Genomic DNA, 20,803 nt, shown 5'->3' with positions numbered 1-20,803 from the left:
TAATTTTTAGTGTTTTGTACAGTCAAGTCTGGCCGGGTTGTCCAGGTTAGTCTTGAACTCCTTAGGCTCAAATAATCCTCCCACCTCAGCCTTCCAAAGTGTTGGGATTACAGGTATGAGCCACCATGCCTGGCCTACTTTGTGTTTTTGAGAATTTGACTGTTGTAGATATCTCAAATAAGCAGAATCACTCAGTATTTGTCTTTTTGTCATTGAGGTATTTCAGTAGCATAATAGCCTCAAAGTTCTTCTATGTTACTGCATTAGACATGATTTCCTTCTTTTCATAGCTGAATAAATTCCTTTGTATATATGTGCCACATTGCCTTTATCCATTCATCTGTTGAGGACATTTAGGTTGCTTCCACTTTTTAGCTACCATGAAAAATGCTGCAATGAACATGGGTGTGCAATATCTCTTTGAGATCCTGGTTTCAATAATTTTGAATATATACATCCAGAAGTGGAATTGCTGGATCATATAGTAATTCCATTTTTCCACAGAAAGACAAAGAACTGTTTCTCATAGTGGACCCGCCATTTTATATTTCCACCAACAATGCACAAGGGTTTCAGTTTTTCTATATCTTTATCAACACTTGTTATTTTCTATATGTGTGTGAGTGTGTGTGTGTGTGTGTGTGTGTGTGTATGTGTGTTTACAGTGGGCATCCTAACAGATGTGAGGCGACATGTCATTGTGATTTTAGATTGCATTACCCTAATGATTAGTGACATTGAGCATGCTAGTTGGCCATTTGCGTATCTTCTTTGGAGGAATGGCTATTCAAGTTCTTTGCCATTTTTAAATTGAATTGTTTGTTTTTGTTGTTGTTGAGTTGTAGGAGTTCTTTGTGTATTCTGGATAATAACCCCTTATCAGATATATGAATTGTGAATATTATCTCCTATTTTATAGGTTTCCATTTAACTTTAATGATTGCTTCCTTTGCTGCACAGAATTTTTGAGTTTGGTGTAGTTTCCTTTGTAGATTTTTGCTTTTTTTGTCTGCTTTTGGTATCATATTCAGGAAATCACGGCGAGATCCAATGTCATGAAGATTTCTCTGTGTGTTTTATTCTAGGAGTTTTATAGTTTTGGGCCTTATATTTAATACTTTAATGCATTTTGAGTTAATTTTTGTATGTGATGTAAGACATAGGTCTAGCTTCCTTCTTTTGCATGTAGTTATAGTTTTTTTCCAGCACCATTTGTTGAAGGAACTATTCTTTACCACCTTGGCACCTTCGTGAAAGATTTTCTGACCATATATGTAAGTGTTTATTTTTAGGTTCTCTATTCTGTTGCATTGGTCTGTATGTCTATCCTTATGCATGTACCAGCCTGTTTTGATTACTGTAGCTTTGTAATATGTTTTGAAATCATGAAGTCTGAGACGCCCAGCTTTGGTTTTCTTATTCAAGATTATTTTGGCTTTTCAAGGTCCTTTGAGTTTCCATTATGAATTTTAGGATTTTTCCATTTCTGAAAAAAAAAAGCCATTGGAATTTTAATAGAGATTGCATTGAATCTTGTGAATCTTGTGCATTGTAGATCTCTCATGTTTGCATAATTTGAACATTTTATCAATATTGTCTTCCACTCTGTGAACTGAATATCTTTCCATTTATTGGTGTTTTCTTTCATGACTTTCAGCAATATTTTGCAGTTTTTAGTGTATAAGTCTTTTCCCTACTTTGTTAAGTTTACTCATATTGTATTCTTTTTGATGCTATTATGAATGGGATTGTTTTCTTAATTTCCTTTTCAATTTATTCATTGTTAGTGTATAGAAATGCAACTGGTTTTTGTGTATTTATTTTGTTTCCTGTAACTTTGCTGGTTTTTTTTTTATTTTTTATTTTTTTTGGTGAAATCTTCAGGGGTTTTACATACAAGGTCATGTTGTATGTGACAGAGATAATTTTACTACTTCTCTCTTGTTTGGATGCCTTTTATTTTTTTTTTTTCCTTGCTTGGTTGCTTCAGCAAGGATTTCAGTACGTTGAATATAAGTGGTAAGAGTGAGCATCCTTGTCTTGTTCCTTAGAAGAAAACTTTTCAGTTTTTCACCATTTACCTCTAAAGTTTTATTGTTTTGATATCTAATAGACAAGTATAATGAAAGATTCCTAGTTTAATAGCACCAATTCCATGAGGTTGAGGATTAGCCGTGATCTTAATTAAGGTCATGAGGAAAAATACAAGAGCTGATATACTAGGCAACAGCTCAGATTCAACAAGCTTGTGTCTTACTTCAAGTCAGTCACCAGTTTGCAATGTTTGTATAGGCAGGCTTTTTTTCTCCTCCAATAATCTGTTTTATTTTCTATGAAATGAAATAATATTGGTAGATACATTTTACCTCCTAAAGGAGGTAAAATGAGACTATACTAGCCTAAAATTTGTATGTAAATTACTTTATGCTAATTGGTGATAAAAATAACTTTAGCAAAATGTGGGATTACAGAATAATCTTTTTATGGGAAAGTATTATTGAGATCCTCATTTTTATTCTGAAGAGAAAATTAAACTTTATAAAGATGGTAATTTTGGATTTGCATTTCTACTGATCTTTAAAAATCATAATAGCAACTACTAGCTATATATAAATAACATAACTGTATATTTCAGTACAGTGCTTTCAATAAGTAAGGATGCAAGAAAGTGTTGACTATCTGTTAAATAAAAAGATAATATTTTAATTATAGGCTCTATTATATTTTTCTTATATATTATATTACTTTTTCTATTCAATTATTATTCAATATCAAAGTATCTAAATCAGGTATAAATAGATGAGACTCTGGGCATAATTCTTACTGGGGCACAATTTTTCTTCATCTATGGACATGTGAAACTAGAAAACAAGTTGTCTGCTCCCAATACAATGGTGGGCACAGAATGACAATGAAAGATATTCCAGTTCAAAAAATAAGAAAATGAGGCCAGGCGCGGTGGCTCATGCCTGTAATCCCAGCACTTTGGAAGGCCAAGGTGGGCAGATCACAAGGTCAAGAGATCAAGACCATCTTAGCCAACATGGTGAAACCCCATCCCTACTAAAATACAAAAATTAGCTGGGCGTGGTGGCACATGCCTGTAGTCCCAGCTACTCAGGAGGCTGAGGCAGAAGGATCACTTGCACCTGGGAGGCAGAAGTTGCGGTGAGCCAAGACTGTGCCACTGCACTGCAGTCTCAATTATATTATTGAGACTCTGTCTCAATAGTAATAATAATAATAATAATAATAATAAGAAGAAGAAGAAGAAGAAGAAGAAGAAGAAGAAAATGAAAGGAAGGAAAAAAGGTGGGTTACTGGTCCCAGGCAATTTTGAAATCTAGCTGGAGAAAGTCCACTAAGTTTCAAGGTCTGGGAATTATCCTCAATGGTACAAAACATTTTTTTAAAAACTTAAAAAAATGTATTTTTAATGAAAGAAAGCACATGTTTGCAGCTGTATAATCTATCAGCCTGCTTCCTGCTTGTATAATTTTTGAAGTCTGACCAACTTCTTTCTTTCATACTCTGTTTATTTTGGTCCAAGTTGACAGTGTTTCTGCAGATATAAAATTCTTAAGAACCTTGTGGATTTCCCATGTATGCCACAGGAAAGAGCCTCATCCATAGATTTTCCTAGATAATCCCATTTCTGTTTTTAGCTTTTGCTAAGATGTCTGAAAGACAAAGTCTGTAAGCTTCCTAGAAGCTCTCTGGTTTGAGATCTGTGAATAATACCCTTAATCTTTTAAAATAACATTTTTGTGTGATTGAATACTCTGAGCTTTTGATCTTTCTGAGATGTAAAAGATACTCCAGTCACACCCTTAGCTTTTTCTCTAGCGTACATTTCCCTGACAGTGAATCTCTTAATTTGCATATCTTTTGTAATCTGGATGGTCTGAGAATTTCCCAAATCATCAAATCCTACATTTTATTTGTTTAATAATTCTTTCCTCAATTTGTTACTTTCCTCTTGCATGTCACTATAAGCACAATAAGAAGAAACCAAATTGTACTTGAAAATACTTTATTTGGAAATCACCTCAGCTAAATGTCCAATTTCATTGTTTCTAAGATCTGATTTCCATATTACTGCAGGACACAATTTCTTAAAGTCCATATTTCTACTAACAATCTGTTCAATGCAATCTAGACTTTTAAAAAATCATGCTCTTCAGTATTCTTCCAGCTTCCACCAACAGCCAATTACAAAGTCACTTCCACATATTTAGTTATTTGTTACAGTAGCACCCACTTTCAGGTCCCTCAATCTATACTAGTATTCTATTGTTGCCTTAACGAAGTACCACGCATTTATAGGCTTAAACAACATGCATTTATAGTTTTATAGTTCTATGCGTTAGAAGTTCAGCATGGGGTGGCTGGCAAGATATCCAAATAGGAGCAGCTCCAGTCTGCAGCTCCCAGTGAGATCAATGCAAAAGGCAGGTGATTTCTGCATTTTCAACTGAGGTTCCTGGCTCATTTCATTGGCACTGGTTGGACTGTGTGGGTGCAGCCCACAGAGGGTGAACCAAAGCAGGATGGGCCATTGCCTTACCGGAAAGCACAAGGGGTTGGAAAACTCCTTCCCCTAGCCAAAGGAAGCCGTGAGGAACTGTGCCATGAGGAATGGTGTACTGTGGCTCAGATACTATGCGTTTCCCATGGTTTTCACCACATGCACACCAATAGATTCCCTTGGGTGCCTATGCCACCAGCAGCCTCAGGTTCAGGCACAAAACTGGGTGGCCATTTGGGCAGACACTAAGCTAGCTGCAAGAGTTTTTTCATACCCCAGTAGCACCTGGAACAGTAACGAGACAGAACCGTTCAGTCCCCTGGAAAGAGGGCTGAAGCCAGGGAGCCGAGTGGTCTAGCACAGTAGATCCCATCCCCATGGAACCCAGCAAGCTAAGATCCACTGGCTTGAAATTCTTTCACTGCAAGCACAGCTGTCTGAAGTAGACTTGGAGTGCTCAAGCTTGGCGTGGGGAGGAGTGTTCGTCATTACTGAGGCTTGAGTAGGTGGTTTTTCCCTCAGTGTAAACAAAGCTACTGGGAAGCTCAAACTGGGCAGAGCCTACCACAGCTCAGCAAAGCTGCTGTAGCCAGACTGCCTGTCTAGATTCCTTTTTTGGGGGGCAGAGCATCTCTGAAAGAAAGGCAGCAGTCTCAGTCAGGGTCTATAAAGATAAAACTCCCATCTCCCTGGGACAGAGCACCTGAGGGGAGGGGCAGCTGTGATTGCAGCTTCAGCAGACTTAAACATTCCTGCCTGCCAGCTCTGAAGAGAGCAACAAATCTCTCAGCACAGTGCTCAAGCTCTGCTAAGGGACAGACTGCCTCCTCAAGTGGTTCCCTGATTCCCATGCCTCATCGGAGACACCTCCCAGCAGGGGTTGACAGACACCTCATACAGGAGAGCTCTGGCTAGCATCTGGCAGGTGCTCCTCTGGGATAAAGCCCCCAGAGGAAGAAATAGGTAGCAACCTTTGCTGTTCTGCAGCCCCTGCTGGTGATACCCAGGCAAACAGGGTCGAGAGTGGACTTCCAGCAAACTCCAGCAGACCTGCAGCAGAGGGGGCTTGACTGTTAGAATGAAAACTAACAAAGAGAAAGGAATAGCATCAATATCAACAAAAAGGATGTCCACACAGAAACCCTATCTGAAGGTCACCAATATCAAAGGCCAAAGGTAGATAAATCCATGATGAGGAAAAACCAGTGCAAAAAGACTGCAAATTCCAAAAACCAGAATACTTCTTCTCCTCCATAATTCCTCACCAACAAGGGAACAAAACTGGGTGGAGAATGAGTTTGGTGAATTTACAGAAGCAGGCTTCAGAAGGTGGATAATAACAAACTCCCCCAAGCTAAAGGAGCATTTTCTAACCCAATGCAAGGAAACTAAGAACCTTGAAAAAAGGTTAGAGGAATTGCTAACTAGAATAACCAGTTTAGAGGAGAACATAAATGACCTGATGGAGCTGATAAACACAGCACAAGAACTTCATGAAGCATACACAAGTATCAACAGCCAAATTGACCAAGCAAAAGAAAGGATATCAGAGATTGAAGATCAACTTAATGAAGTAAAGCATGAAGACAAGATTAGAGGGAAAAAAATGAAAAAGAATGAACAAAGCCTCCAAGAAATATGGGACTATGTGAAAAGACCAAACCTATGTTTGATTGGTGTACCTGAAAGTGACAGGGAGAATATAACAAAGTTGGAAAACACTATTCAGGAATTATCCAGGAGAACTTTCCCAACCTAGCAAACAGGCCATCATTCAAATTCAGAAAATACTGAGAACACCACAAAGATACTCCTTGAGAAGAGCAACCCCAAGACATAATCATAAGATTCACCGAGGTTGAAATAAATAAATAAAGTGCTAAGGGCAGCCAGAGAGAAAGGTTGGGTTACCCACAAAGGGAAGCCCATCAGACTAACAGTGAATCTTGGGGTTGGGTTACCCACAAAGGGAAGTCCATCAGACTAACAGTGAACCTATCTGCAAAAACTCTACAAGCCTGAAGAGAGTGGGGGCCTGTATTCAACATTTTTAAAGAAAAGAATTTTCAATCCAGAATTTCATATCCAGCCATATGAAAACTTCAATAAGCTTCATAAGCAAAGGAGAAATAAAATCCTTTACAGACAAGCAAATGCTGAGAGATTCTGTCACCACCAGGCCTGCCTTACAAGAGCTCCTAAAGGAACCACTAAATATGAAAAGGAAAAACCAGTACTCGCCACTGCAAAAACATACCAAATTGTAAAGACCATTGACTCTATGAAGAAACTGTATCAACTAATGGGCAAAATAACCAGCTAGCATCATGATAACAGGATCAAATTCATAACATAACAATATTAACCTTAAATGTAAATGGGCTAAATGTCCCAATTAAAAGACAAAGACTGGCAATTGAATAAAAAGTCAAGACCCATTACTGTGCTGGAGAACCATTTCACATGTGTCAGGAGACCCATCTGACATGCAAAGACACACATAAGCTCAAAATAAAGGGATGGAGAAATATTTACCAAGCAAATGGAAAGAAAAAAAAAAGGGTTGCACTCCTAGTCTCTTATAAAACAGACTTGAAACCAACAAAGATCAAAAAAGACAAAGAAGGGCATTACATAATGGTAAAAGGATCAATGGATCAATGCAACAATAAGAGCTAACTATCCTATATATATATATCCAGCCAATACAGGAGCACTTAGATTCATAAAGCAAGTACTGAGAGACCTACAAGGAGACTTAGACACCCACACAATAATAGTTAGAATCTGTAATATTCCACTGTCAATATTAGACAGATCAATGAGACAGAAAATTAACAAGGATATTCAGGACTTAAAGTTAGCTCAGACCAAGTGGACCTAATAGACATCTACAGAATTCTTCACCCCAAATCAAGAGAATATACATTCTTCTCAGCACCACATCACACTTATTTTAAAATTGACCATATAGCTAGAAGTAAAAAACTCCTCAGCAAATGCAAAAGAATAGGAATCATAATAAACAGTCTTCAGACCACAGTACAATCAAATTAGAACTCAGGATTAAGAAACTCACTCAAAACCACAAAACTACATGGAAACTGAACAACTTGCTCCTGAATGACTACTGGATAAATAACAAAATTAAGGCAAAAACAAATGCATTCTTTGAAACCAATGAGAATAAAACCACAATGTACCAGAATCTCTGGGACACAGCTAAAGCTGTGTTTAGAGAGAAATTTATAGGACTAGATGCCCACAGGAGAAAGCAGGAAAGATCTAAAATCGACACCCTAACATCACAATTAAAAGAACTAGAGAAGCAAAGCAAGCAAATTCAAAAGCTAGCAGAAGACAAGAAATGACTAAGATGAGAGCAGAACTGAAGAAGACAGAGACATGGAAGACCCTTCCAAAAAAAAAAAAAAAATCAGTGAATCCAGGAGCTGGTTATTTGAAAAGATTAACAAAACAGACCACTGGCCAGACTAATAAAGAAGAAAAGAGAAAAGAATCAAATAGACACAATAAAAAACAATAAAGGGGATATCACCACTGATCCCATAGAAGTACAAACTACCATCAGAGAATACTATAAACACCGCTATGCAAATAAACTAGAAAATCTAGAAGAAATTGATAAATTCCTGGACACATATCCCCTCCCAAGACTAAACCAGGAAGAAATCAAATCCTTGAATAGACCAATAACAGGTTCTGAAATTGAGGTCGTAATTAATAACCTACCAACCAAAAAAAAGCCCAGGACCAGACAGATTCGCAGCTGAGTTCTACCAGAGGTACAAAGAGGAGCTGGTACCATTCCTTCTGAAACAATTCCAAACATTGGAAAAAGAGGGACTCCTCCCTAACTCATTTTATGAGGTCAGCATCATCTTGATACTGAAACCTGGCAGAGACATAACAAAAAAAGGACATTTCAGGCCAATATCCCTGATAAACATCGATGCCAAAATCCTCAATAAAATACTGCCAAGACAAATCCAGCAGCACATCGAAAAGCTTATACACCATGATAAGTCACTTTCTTTCCTGGGATGCAAGGCTGGTTCAACATACACAAATCAATAAATGTAATCCATCACATAAACAGAACCAATAACAAAAACCACCAGATTATCTCAATAGATGCAGAAAAGGCCTTTGATAAAATTCAATACCCCTTCAAGCTACAAACTTTCAATAAACTAGGTATTGATGGAATGTATCTCAAAATAATAAGAGCTATTTATGACAAACCCACAGCGAAAATCATGCTGAATGGGCAAAAGTTGGAAGCATTGCCTTTGAAAACTGGCACAAGACAAGGATGCCCTCTTTCATCACTCCTATTCAACATAGTATTGGAAGTTCTGGCCAGGGCAATCAGGCAAAAGAAAGAAATAAAGGGTATTCAAATAGGAAGAGAGGAAGTCAAATAGTCTCTGTTTGCTGATGACATGATTGTCGATTTAGAAAACCCCATTGTCTCAGTCCAAAATCTTCTTAAGCTGATAAGCAACTTCAGCAAAGTCTCAGGATACAAAATGAATCTACAAAAATCACAAGCATTCCTATACACCAATAATAGACAAACAGAGAGTCAAATCATGAGTGAACTCCCATTCACATGTACTACAAAGAGAATAAAATACCTAGGAATACAACTTAAAAGGGATATGAAGGACCTCTTCAAGGAGAACTACAAACCACTGCTCAGGGAAATAAGAGAGGACACAAACAATGGAAAAACATTCCATGCTCATGGATAGGAATAGCCAATATCATGAACATGGCCATACTGCCAAAGTTATTTATAGATTCAATGTTATTACCATCACGCTACCATTGACTTTCTTCACAGAATAGAAAAAAAACTACTTTAAATTTCATATGGAACCAAAAAAGAGCCTGCATAGCCAAGACAATCCTAAGCAAAAATAACAAAGCTGGAGGCATCACACTACCTGACTTCAAACTATACTACAAGGCTACAATAGCTAAAACCGCATGGAACTGGTACCAAAACAGATATATAGACCAATGGAACAGAACAGAGACCTCAGAAATAACGTCACATATCTACAACCATCTGATCTTTGACAAACCTGACAAAAACAATCAATGAGGATAGGATTCCCTATTTAAAAAATGGTGTTGGGAAAACTGGCTAGCCACATGCAGAAAACTGAAACTGGAACATTTCCTTACACCTTATACAAAAATTAACCTATGATGAATTAAAGATTTAATGTAAGATCTAAAACCATAAAAACCCTAGAAGAAACCATAGGCAATATTTTTCAGGACATAGGGATGGGTAAAGACTTCATGACTAAAACACAAAAAGCAAGGCAACAAAAGCCAAAATTGACAAATGGGATCTGATTAAACTAAAGAGCTTCTGCACAACAAAAGAAACTGTCATCAGAGTGAAAAGGCAACCTACAGAATGGGAGAAAATATTTGCAATCCATCCAACTGACAAAAGGCTAATATCCAGAATCTACAAGAAACATAAACAAATTTACAAGTAAAAAAAAAAACCATCAAAAAGTGGGCAAAGGATATGAATAGACACTTTTCAAAAGAAGATATTTATGCAGCCAACAAACATGAAAAAAACTCTTCATCACTGGTCATTAGAGAAATGCAAATCAAAACTGCATTGAGATATCATCTCACGCCAGTTAGAATGGTGATCATTAAAAAGTCAGGAAACAACAGATGCTGGAGAGGATGTGGAGAACTAGGAACACTTTCACATTGTTGGTGGGAGTGTAAATTGGTTCAACCTTTGTAAAAGACAGTGTGGCAATTCCTCAAGGATCTAGAACCAAAAATACCATTTGACCCAGCAATCCCATTACTGTGTACATGCCCAAGGATTATACATCATTTTACTATAAAGACACATGCACATGTATGCAGCACTGTTCACAATAGCAAAGACTTGGAACCAACCCAAATCTCCAACCGTGATAGACTAAAGAAAATATGGCACATATACACCATGGAATACTGTGCAGCCATAAAAAGGATGAATTCATGTCCTTTGCAGGGACATGGATGAAACTAGAAACCATCAAACTAACACAGGAACAGAAAACCAAACACCTCATGTTCTCACAAATAAGTGAGAGTTGAACAATGAGAACACATGGACACAGGGAGGGGAACATCACGCACTGGGCTTGTCAGAGGTTGGGGGACTAGGGGAGGGATAACAGGATAAATACCTAATATAGATGATGGGTTCATGGGTGCAGCAAACCAAAATGGTACATGTATACCTATGTAACAAACTGCATGTTCTGCACATGTATCCCAGGACTTAAAGTATAATAATGAAGTAATGCTTTTTATGGCAAAAACTGCAAAAAAAAAAAAAAAAAGTTCAACATGGGTTTCACTGAGCTAAAATCAAAGCATCTGCAAGGATGTGTTCCTTTTTGGAGGCTCTAGGGGACAATCCATTTCCTGCTCCCCCAGGTTGTTAGTAAAATTCAGTTCCTCGCATTTGTGTGACTAGGGTCTCCATTTTATTGTTGGCTGTAAGTTGAGGGTTTTTCTAAGCCTTTAGAGGCTGGTGCATTTCTTGGCTCATGGCCCTCTTGCTGTATTTTCAAAGCTGGCAATGGCAAATTTTCAAGTCACATTCCTCTGATTCTCTGATTTTTGATATGTAAAGTTGCCATAGTCACTCACTTCCACATGTTCAATGACCTCATCACTTTTCTTTCTTTTTAATCCATGGGCAATTCTGAAGCCTGTTTTTAAATTTTTCAAATGGCTGGACTTGGGAGCATGTGTGTGTGTGTTCGCATATGTGTGTGTGTGTGTTCGCATATGTGTGTGTGTGTGTGTGTGTGTGTGTGTTTTAATTACAATGTGGTCAGAGAATGTAACATCTATGGTTTCAACTTTGAGAATTTTATTGAGATTGTCTTTGTAGCCTAATATATAATCGGTTCTTATAAAAGTTCCATAGATATTTGAAAATATATGCTTTCTGTTTATTGGCTGTAAAGTTTTATATATATATGAGATTTAGTTTTTTGAACTGTCTTAATCAAATTCTCTATGTCTTCATTTATTTTCATTGGTTTAATCTGTCCATTTGTGAGAGCTATAGTAAAGTGTGCCTTCTATTTTAGATTGCGAATAATGCTACAATTTTCCGAGAAAGAAGAAACACTATATAGACCAAAATTATGTTCTATTTAGGCAATATTTCTGAATTGAAACGTAACTAGTGAAATCTGGAGAAATTTGTTTACATAAGATCATAAAAGCGTCCTATCAGGTTTCTGCCATTTCCTATCTTGGCATGCAATACAATCAGTTGCACCAACCCACTGACACCCAAGACCTAAGTTAGTTCTTCTTTATTTTTCATCAGTTTTTCTAAACATGGAGTACTTGTTGCTTCCAGAGGTCTACAGCCTAGAAATTTGGAAAGAATGATGGCAATTCAGGAAACTCGGTAATCATTCTGAGAGTAATGTAGGTTTCTATTGCCAATTTAGTCCCCAAAGTGAGGAAAGGTTAGAGACAGAAAAGCTTCCAGGGGTCATGTCTCTACTGTGCTTGGAAACTTTAATATGGAATAGACTTTCTATTGACTAGCATCTTGAGTTTGGACAGTAGTTCAGTGCTAACCTGATGAATTAATTTTCTAAGTTTGTTGGTTGACTTTTGTTTTCATTTTAAATCTTTTAGCTTAGTCTAGTGACCACCACCATAAAGAACTATGGAATATAATTTTCTTAATGTAAATTAACTTCTCAAGTGTCACCTTTAAAAAAACTAAATTTTTAAAAATCACATAATCCCTTTCCTAAATGTAGAGCACTCTACCTTCCTATGTAAAGACATATTCTGAAGACCTAATGAGGGTACTACCACAAAGAATAGCTCCCATTTTCTTTTAAAGGAAAAAAAAAAAGCATCCTATAAAATTTATGGGTTTCCATTATAAAAGTATTTTTTCTTAAGTTAATCTTAAGGACCTTACATGTCCTATAGCAAAATATGCTTAGTTTGAAGAGTTATGAAAATGTAAAGCCTATTTTAAGAACCATACTTTGCTAACTGACTTTTTAGGGAAGCAAATTCAACAGGGTTCTGTGTGATAATAGGCCAGTGAAGATTTACTGTCTTAGTATTTCAAGGGCCGAATCTCTTGGTTTTCTGTGCCTTACTAAGCTAGTTACTCTGCTGAACTTTGAATTAAAATAAAAACTATCAGCAGCACAAAAGGAAAGCTGCTGCAATATCCTCTTATCAGAAAAAAGAGACAAGGCACAAAATCTTCAGCCTTAGGAACAAACAGTAAATCATTTATGCAGAGAGATTTGGGAGAGGAAATGTGGCATCAGGACAAATAAACAAAATACTGACAGTGCAGTATTCAAATGAATTTAGCTAGCGTTTAACCAAAGAGTGAAAATAGCCTGGTTTTAGCTTCAGGCTGGTTGAAGAGCACAAACTTCTTAGGCTGCATACACTGGTCTGCAGACTGATTTTTTCTGTCAATTCATATTTCACAGGCTTTCCCAAGAAAAGCATTGTCAAATTTTAGATGCCTTAAGATTGTGGTGGTACACTACACATTTCTTCGCAGAAAGATATAGAAAACATTGCAGTAAAAGTTCACTATAAACAGTGAGATTTATCTGTTCATGTCCTTTCTTGTCAGTTGCTCATTAGTAGCCGATCTGTAAAATACTTTGTCTTTGTTTTCCTTTTCTAAACTAGAACCCTGAGGACCCCACAGAAGTTCAAGTCCAAACTTTCAACTTTTCCCTGACTAATTAATAAGTGTGAAAAATACCCCAACCTTGCTAGCTGGAAGTGGTTTTTCTCTCCTGCTTTTGAATTTTTGTCCAATTGGTACTCATGCATTTATCCACGTGGTCATTTGCTGGCTTGTGATTTTTCTTCTACTGTTTTTTAAAACAATTCTTTACTTCTTTTATGAGAATTTTCAATATCTATATTTAATTATTCATACTCATTTGTAAATTTCTTGAGGTCAGAGTCCACATATTATTTGATTAAGAAGGGGAGGAAGGGGATTGAAAAGATGCTTACCTCTACCTGCATTAGGGCTCTCAGCCACTGCAAATCCATGATGCCAAAGAAATACATCTTTTAAAAAATGACAGTGTATAGCCAGGCTGTATGGGATAGCATGGTCATTATCATGATTTCTACTATCTTGGAGATAACCACATCCTGTCAAATACACCTTGTTGGGGAAGCTAAGGGAGAGTAAATAAAAAAGGATAAGGGAAAGGTCAGTAAGGTAGAATAGAGGGACTCAAAGCCTCAAACAGAGTCCAGGGATGGGAAGCAGGGCCAGGGAACAGCTAGGCAAGTGAAAAAATAGGAAATGAGCCTAGGGAACATCAAAGATAAGAATGAGGACAGGGTCTGCTCCCTGCACAGTGATGCATACCTGGACCAACTTAGATGAAAGAACAAGGAACAAAGCAGATATATCCAACCCACAAAAGCAAGTTCAAGGTTTCAAACAAGCAGTTTCTTCCCATCTACAGAACTTTTATGCTTTAGTTGAGAATAAAATCTGTTCCAGAACATACGGCTCTCTCAGTTCAGGTGCCATTTAGGCTACTAAGACAGGTCCCTTTTTCTCTTTCTATTCTCTCTGTACTTTATGGCATTCTTGCACTTCTTTGGGGCCCTGGAATGGTCCAGTCTTGTTCCCATCAACTTCATCTTTCACACCATGTAATTTATTTATATGCTCAGCCTTATTTGAATGCTTCTTCCTGTTTCTTCCACATTCAGGCTGCCAACATGAATTCCCTACTGCAGAGAACTACATTCTCGGGCACTAGTGTTGCACTGTGAGGCTCCCAGCTTTTGGGTGTCTTAGCCTGTGTTTGCAATATCAGTGCCTGGAGTGGCTATAAAACCCTATTCACAGAAGATGCCTTGTCAGACTCCTACACCGACTTCCATTATTCCAATCCTTTGGGCTATTTTAAGGAGCTTTATCTGTTCCTCCCACTTTCTCTAGCATGAGCTATATGCCCATTTCTCCCAGCTATTTGTTTAAGTAGAGTATACCTGTTTGCTCTGTTTGAACAGGAATTATGCAGTCCTGTTGATGGTAGCTTACAGGGTTACTTGGAGTCTGTACAGACTTGTTATTTCTCAAATTATGTATACAATTTACTTGTCTACATTCTCTTACCTCTGTATCTCTAAAATCCATCTTAATGTAATACAGCCCTTAGTCCCAAACCAATCTTTTGTAATACATGTTTCCCCTAAAGCCCCAATACCTTCATTCCTTTGTTCTGATTTATTGCTGCTGCCTACCCACAGCTACGAGGCAAAAATAATAATAATAATTAAAATTTAAAACCCTAGTAATAACCACATCAGGATTAACATACTAGGTCTACGTTAAACCACCCAACAATGAACTAACTCATGTTTAATTTATTAGCTTGATTCTGATATAAATTCTGAATGAAAAGTAAAAGGTTGTATAACTAATAATATTAAAGTTGCAAAACAAACCCCTGAAAAATAGGAAATGTTAAGCAAAGAGAGCTGTGCCATCTTTAATTGATTGCCCTGTTTCTAGGCAATTCCTTGCATGAGGATGCAGACTCATGGCTATGTTTTGAAAAGAACATGCAGTGCCAAAACCATCAGTACAAGGTATACATCAGCACAGCACACTGCTCCAAACTTTAGGGCCTAACTCACGTGTATTCTCTGTGACATTGGCCTGAAAAACATTTTGTTGTTACCTTTATCACCTGCTTCTGTAAGTTTTGCATAGATAGCTCTATCATTCTAGAGACAAAAATTACAGGTCAAGTACTAGATAAGCCCCCAAGTGGCCTAAGGAAGGTATTCCCTGGCATCCATAGTATTCAGCCTGCAGCCAGGGATCAAGTTCTGTGGAGTTGAGGAATCTAAATCAATAATCTTAGAATGAAAAGGGCATCACTGTCAATAAACTTGGGCTTTCTCCAAACTTTTAGTATTCAGCAAAACCTTGTTTATTTAACCCAATTAGAAAGATCAACCCAAATCTACGAGAAGGACCAAGACAAATAAACAACTTCTAGATAATGGAAGTGATTTATTGGTTTCCAGTACAGACTCCAATTCAAGCTCTCAGTACTACCAGATTGGGGTTCTGTCCCTCCTACTGGAACTGACAAGAAAGAGTGAAATTGGTAGGTTAATTCTACAAACACTAGAAAATTCTTATAAACAACTTAGGTAATAATTAACTTGAATATTCTTTCTTCAATGTTTACATCTACAGGTCTCAACAGGACACACTGACATGTTGCAAGCAACTTCATACCAATCATAGCGGAAGTATCAAAGTTTGCAGATGATTGACTTTTAACAAGAAATCCAAGAAGATTTAAGGTTATCACAATAATATCACAGTCACACATTTGCATTTCCATGTGCTGCTTAAGAGAAAAGGCAGAGGTGGGTTACAGAGATGGAGTCAGGAACTGTACATGGCTCTGTGTTGCTCATGCCAACACTGTTCTTGTATCGTCACAGAAAAAAAAAAAAAAACAGAGAAGAACTGCTTTACATCATCAATTCTCTTAACAAACCCTTTTGTCATATGAAGGTAGAACCAAACCTTGCTCAATCAACTTTCTAATTATAGGCAATGGTTGGAATTAATTAAGTTTTACTTGCTGTCTAAACCTCATATAGCAAAGAATGCAGGCCTTGGAGATTTATTCACCACTAATGTTTTGTGAGTATTGTGGTGAAATGAGGTATGGCAGGGAAGAATAGTATAATCTAGACAAACAGCAGCATTCCTGATAAACCCCAAAGGGAGGCACCACCTTGGTAAGGTCACCTCAGGCCAGTCTTGCAGATTGAGAAACTCACCTTTGCTAGGGCTCTCACTCTTAACAGACTGAGACAATTGACTTGAGCTGCTGTCCAAACTGTCAAGAAGTTGCTATATAATGTTATTCACTTACAGATATTATTCACTTAAAATGGAGGATACTTCTTTCCAATTACTAAAGCTGCTGCTTTCCTGATCTCATAATACCCAGAGAACTGAATTTATGATTGTAAGGTTAGCTGGGAAACACGGAGCCAGAGAAAAAAGTGGCAAATGGTCTTAAGAATATACTCCAGGCCATGTTGAGGTATGTAGAATTATCCTTGACCCACAAGAGAGAATACCTCTTCAGTCACCAGACTGAGGGAGTTCCCAGAGGCTGAGCACACCCTCCTATGAAGAGTTCTGGACAAACATTGCCAATTTCTAACTCTTAGGGCCTCCTTTCTCTGTGCTCTGAGCTTCCTGAGTCCCTTCCATTCAGACAATTGGTTCAGTTTCAGGAAATTGTTGTAACAGGGTTCTATGATTACTTAAAATAGAAAGTGACTTCAGCTAACTTGAGCACAAAAGTGTAATTTTTTGGAAGAAGCTGAGAACTATGACAAAATTGAATAAAAAGCTAAAGTCCAAGATCTTTAAAAGAATCCATGGACCTGCTCTGAGGATGCTTCCTACTTGGTAGGGGGAAGCAGACTCTAAAATAAAAAGAAGTACCGGCCAGGCATGGTGGCTCAAGCCTGTAATCCCAGCACTTTGGGAGGCCGAGGCAGGTGGATCATGAGGTCAGGAGATTGAGACCATCCTGACCAACATGGTGAAACCCCGTCTGTACTAAAAATACAAAAATTAGCTGGATGTGGTGGTGTGTGCCTGCTGTCCCAGCTGCTTGGGAGGCTGAGGCAGGAGAATTGCTTGAACCTGGGAGGCGCAGGTTGCAGTGAGCTGAGATTGTGCCACTGCACTCCAGCCTGGCACCTGGCGACAGAGTGAGACTCTGTCTCAGAAAAATAAATAAATAAATAAAAAGAAGTACCAGGCAGGCGGGTGCAGTGGCTCATGCCTGTAATCCCAACACTTCAGGAGGCTGCCGTGGGAGGGTCACTTGAGACCAGGAGTTTGAGACAAGCCTGGGTAACATATTGAAATTGCATCTCTAGAATTTTTTTAAAAATTAGCTGGGCGTGATGGTGGAGCTGTGATTGCATCACTGCACTCTAGCACTCTAGCCTGGGTTATGGAACAAGAAGACCTCATCTCTTAAAAAAAAAAAAAAAAAAAGGCAATGAAATGTGGTACTATTACTATAGAAATATGCTAAACATAAAAGGAATTACAAAGGAGGTAATGGCCAATTGTTAAGTGTTAATGGCCAATTGGTAAGGGGTAGAGATAAATTTCAAGGTAAAGAAAGGCTTCATAGTAGAGGTGATATTTGAGTCAACTCTTAAAAGTATATGACTTTTATGTAATCTTATGAGTAGGGTTGATGTTTGCTTGATGGCCAAAGAAAAGGTACTCAAGGCACAAAGACAGAGCTGTGAAATATATGGCATATTCAAAAATATGAATGTCATTCTGTATACCTTCAGCATGCTTTATGAGAAAAATGAGACTGGAGAGGGAGCAGAAGACTGATCGATCACAAAGAACCCTGTAGCAACAAACTGTGGTTGTAGAAGAGCAGCTTAAGATCCAAAAAATAAGTTTTATGTATAAAACTTCTACAAACAAGAAACTTTTTTAAAAAGTACTCATAGGGATTATTTTTCAAAGTTCAACAGTTTTCTTCCTTCTTCACTCTGACAACTGATTCCCTCCGCACCAACCTTCCTGTTCTCCCATACACACAAATCTACAATGATCCATGATATTTCATGCCCACAGTTGTTTTTAAAAGTTTGGAATAAGGCCAGCCTTACAAAGTAATCTCATCAAGACTGACCGGCTTCATCTCTCTAAGAACCATTCTCTGAAAATCCTACCCTAGTAGTAGAAGACTGTGACAGTAATAAATTGAGAAATTTCCAGGAGACAATTTCCCTTGGTAAGAAAAAATATTAAACCTGCTTTTCTAATCCATACTTGGCCTTCAGATATGTTCAAACTAGTTCTTCCAGCTGGAGCTACAGAGGGTAATTCATAGAGCCAAAACTGAGTCTCAGACTATTCTGGACTCTTTTTTCATCATCCTCATGGATATGGTAATGTAACATGTGGCACATCCAGACATAAATAAACCTTGGGAAGGAAGAATTATGAAGGATTTTGTCCATTCTGGGCACAAGAATCTTGACCGTAATACTAAGTGAGTGTGCATTCAGCACAGGTACTAATGAAATAAACTTTAAAGAGTCTTTTAATTTTGGAATTTATGAAGACAACCAATGGATTTGTTGAGAACTAAGTCCTCTTTCTGAAATGAGAATTTTAAAACTTAAATATTTTATCATATATAGTTGAATGTAGTAAAGGGCATTTTGTATTTAATAATTACTTATTGTATATTCCACAGTCTTTTTCCTTTCCTTGGTGACTAAGGAACTAGAGAAAGCTCCCAATTAGAACTGTTCTTGTTCTTGTAGGTTTCAGAAATCCTCTTGTCCCAGCTTTCTGTGCTAGGATTCCACTTCTCTTTCTGAGGCCTTTAGTTCTTTTTATTTTTTCTCTTTTATAAAAAGAGACAGGGTCTTGCTGTATTGCCCAGGCTGGTCTCTCAGTCTTGGCCTAAAGGGATCCTCCTGCCTCAGCCTCCCAAAGTGCGGGAATTACAGGGATGAGCCACTGTGCCCAGCCCAGGACCTTAGTTCCAATGGCAAGTGTATAGGTTTTGTTTATGGGTTCTTCAAAGTGCAGTCTTTAAGTTTTTGCCAGTTGTTTTCTACAGAAGGCTTTGCTTTCTTTCAGGACGCTCTGCAAAATGCCTGCTGCCTGCTTTATTGATTGGCAGGAGTGGTTACATGTTGCAGCAGCTTTTTTTCTATCTGTCTCTCTAACCTGAATGTTTTGGGGCCACGTTGTGTCTGTCCAGTAGTGTGCTGTGATATAGAAAATAGGGAACAGGAGGATTGGCCGTGTTTTGACACCATTGAAGTCCCTATTTCCCTTTTTCACATTTCCTCCCTTCCCCCAATAAATAGCAGCTCATAACACTTTGCCCAATAGGATGTAACACTAATATCTTTGCTAGTAGAGAAAATCCAGAAATAAAACCAAACTTATGACTTTCAGTTTTGTACATGATTATAGTTAAAATATCTAATAAGGAAGGGATTTTTAAGAAGACCCTATGATTATTTGTAAATTTTGATTCTCCACACTATTTCAGATCTTTATTACCATAGTGCTTTTCAACTGTGGCAGGTGGCATTTTCTAAGCATGGCTGCCACAATATCTCTCATCCCACATGTTCTTCTGTATTGTGGCATTGCTACCTTCCCATTAAGAGGTGGCTACTTCTCCACCCCCTTGAATCTGGAAGGTCCCTGTGGTTTCTTTGACAATCGAATACAACGGAAGTTGTGGTGTACAAGTTCTGTGCATAGCCATAAATTGGCCTGGCAGTTTCAGTTCCTATTTCTTAGAAGACAGCTGCTGTGTAAGAAATGCGACTACCCAGAAATCACCATGCTGTGAGAATCACAAACCACACTAAAAGGCCCTGGAGGATGAGATGTTATATGGAAACAGAAGAATCCACGGATTACTGAAGTGCCAGACAAAGGAGTGAAGGGGCCATCTTGGACATGTAGCACAACAGAGCCTTCAGATGGCATCATGACTGTTACTACATGAAAGACCCCAAGCAAGGACTTCCTAGCTGGGCCTAGTCAACCCACAGGACTAAGAGAGATAATGAAGTATTTTTTTAGCCACTGATACCTGGGGTGATGTGTTAAGCAGGAATTAATGGCTGGAACACAACCCATGTTGACTACAGTGGAGTGTAAGGGGAACCCTTCTTCCCAAACTTTAAATGGAGTAGCTCTGTTTTTAATCTATTTCACATTTTGGGGTTCCTTATAAGAAATTATTTACAAAAAAGTGACTCCATGTTTCAAAAAGTTTGACTATCACTGCCATAGACAATTGAGAGTTGTCTAAATAAATATAGGCCACCCTTGAGGACCATAAAAAGCATATTGTGACAGCAAATCTTTCCTGACTAGATTCCTTCAGACAAATATATTTAGGCCATTTTAAATAGATTTATGTTTTTATCTGATTTCTAAATCCCTTATCAAAGGATTCCAATCCCAGTTTCTAACACTCCTCGCCATTAGGAAATCCTTTTCAATCAGAGGCTCATAGACTCTAGACTATGCTGTACCAACCGTGCCATTGTTTGAGTTCAGGAAAAGAAGCTTATAGCATCTCTCTTAGTGAT

At 37.9% G+C, this 20,803-nt stretch overlaps 1 protein-coding gene and 1 long non-coding RNA gene across 2 annotated transcripts in view; one reads left to right on the top strand and one right to left on the bottom strand.

The window, feature by feature from the left end:
- The window catches only part of EHBP1 (EH domain binding protein 1), a 560,843-nt gene that overhangs the window by 149,647 nt on the left and 390,393 nt on the right, over positions 1-20,803 (top strand). The window lies entirely within an intron of this gene.
- The window catches only part of LOC141584571 (uncharacterized), a 63,158-nt gene that overhangs the window by 37,934 nt on the left and 4,421 nt on the right, over positions 1-20,803 (bottom strand). The gene's annotated exons all lie outside the window — the stretch shown is intronic.

This window comes from Saimiri boliviensis, chromosome 1, assembly GCF_048565385.1.
Source record: "Saimiri boliviensis isolate mSaiBol1 chromosome 1, mSaiBol1.pri, whole genome shotgun sequence".
In the NCBI taxonomy this organism is placed as follows: domain Eukaryota; kingdom Metazoa; phylum Chordata; class Mammalia; order Primates; family Cebidae; genus Saimiri; species Saimiri boliviensis.
This window is presented reverse-complemented; position numbering and strand designations above follow the sequence as displayed.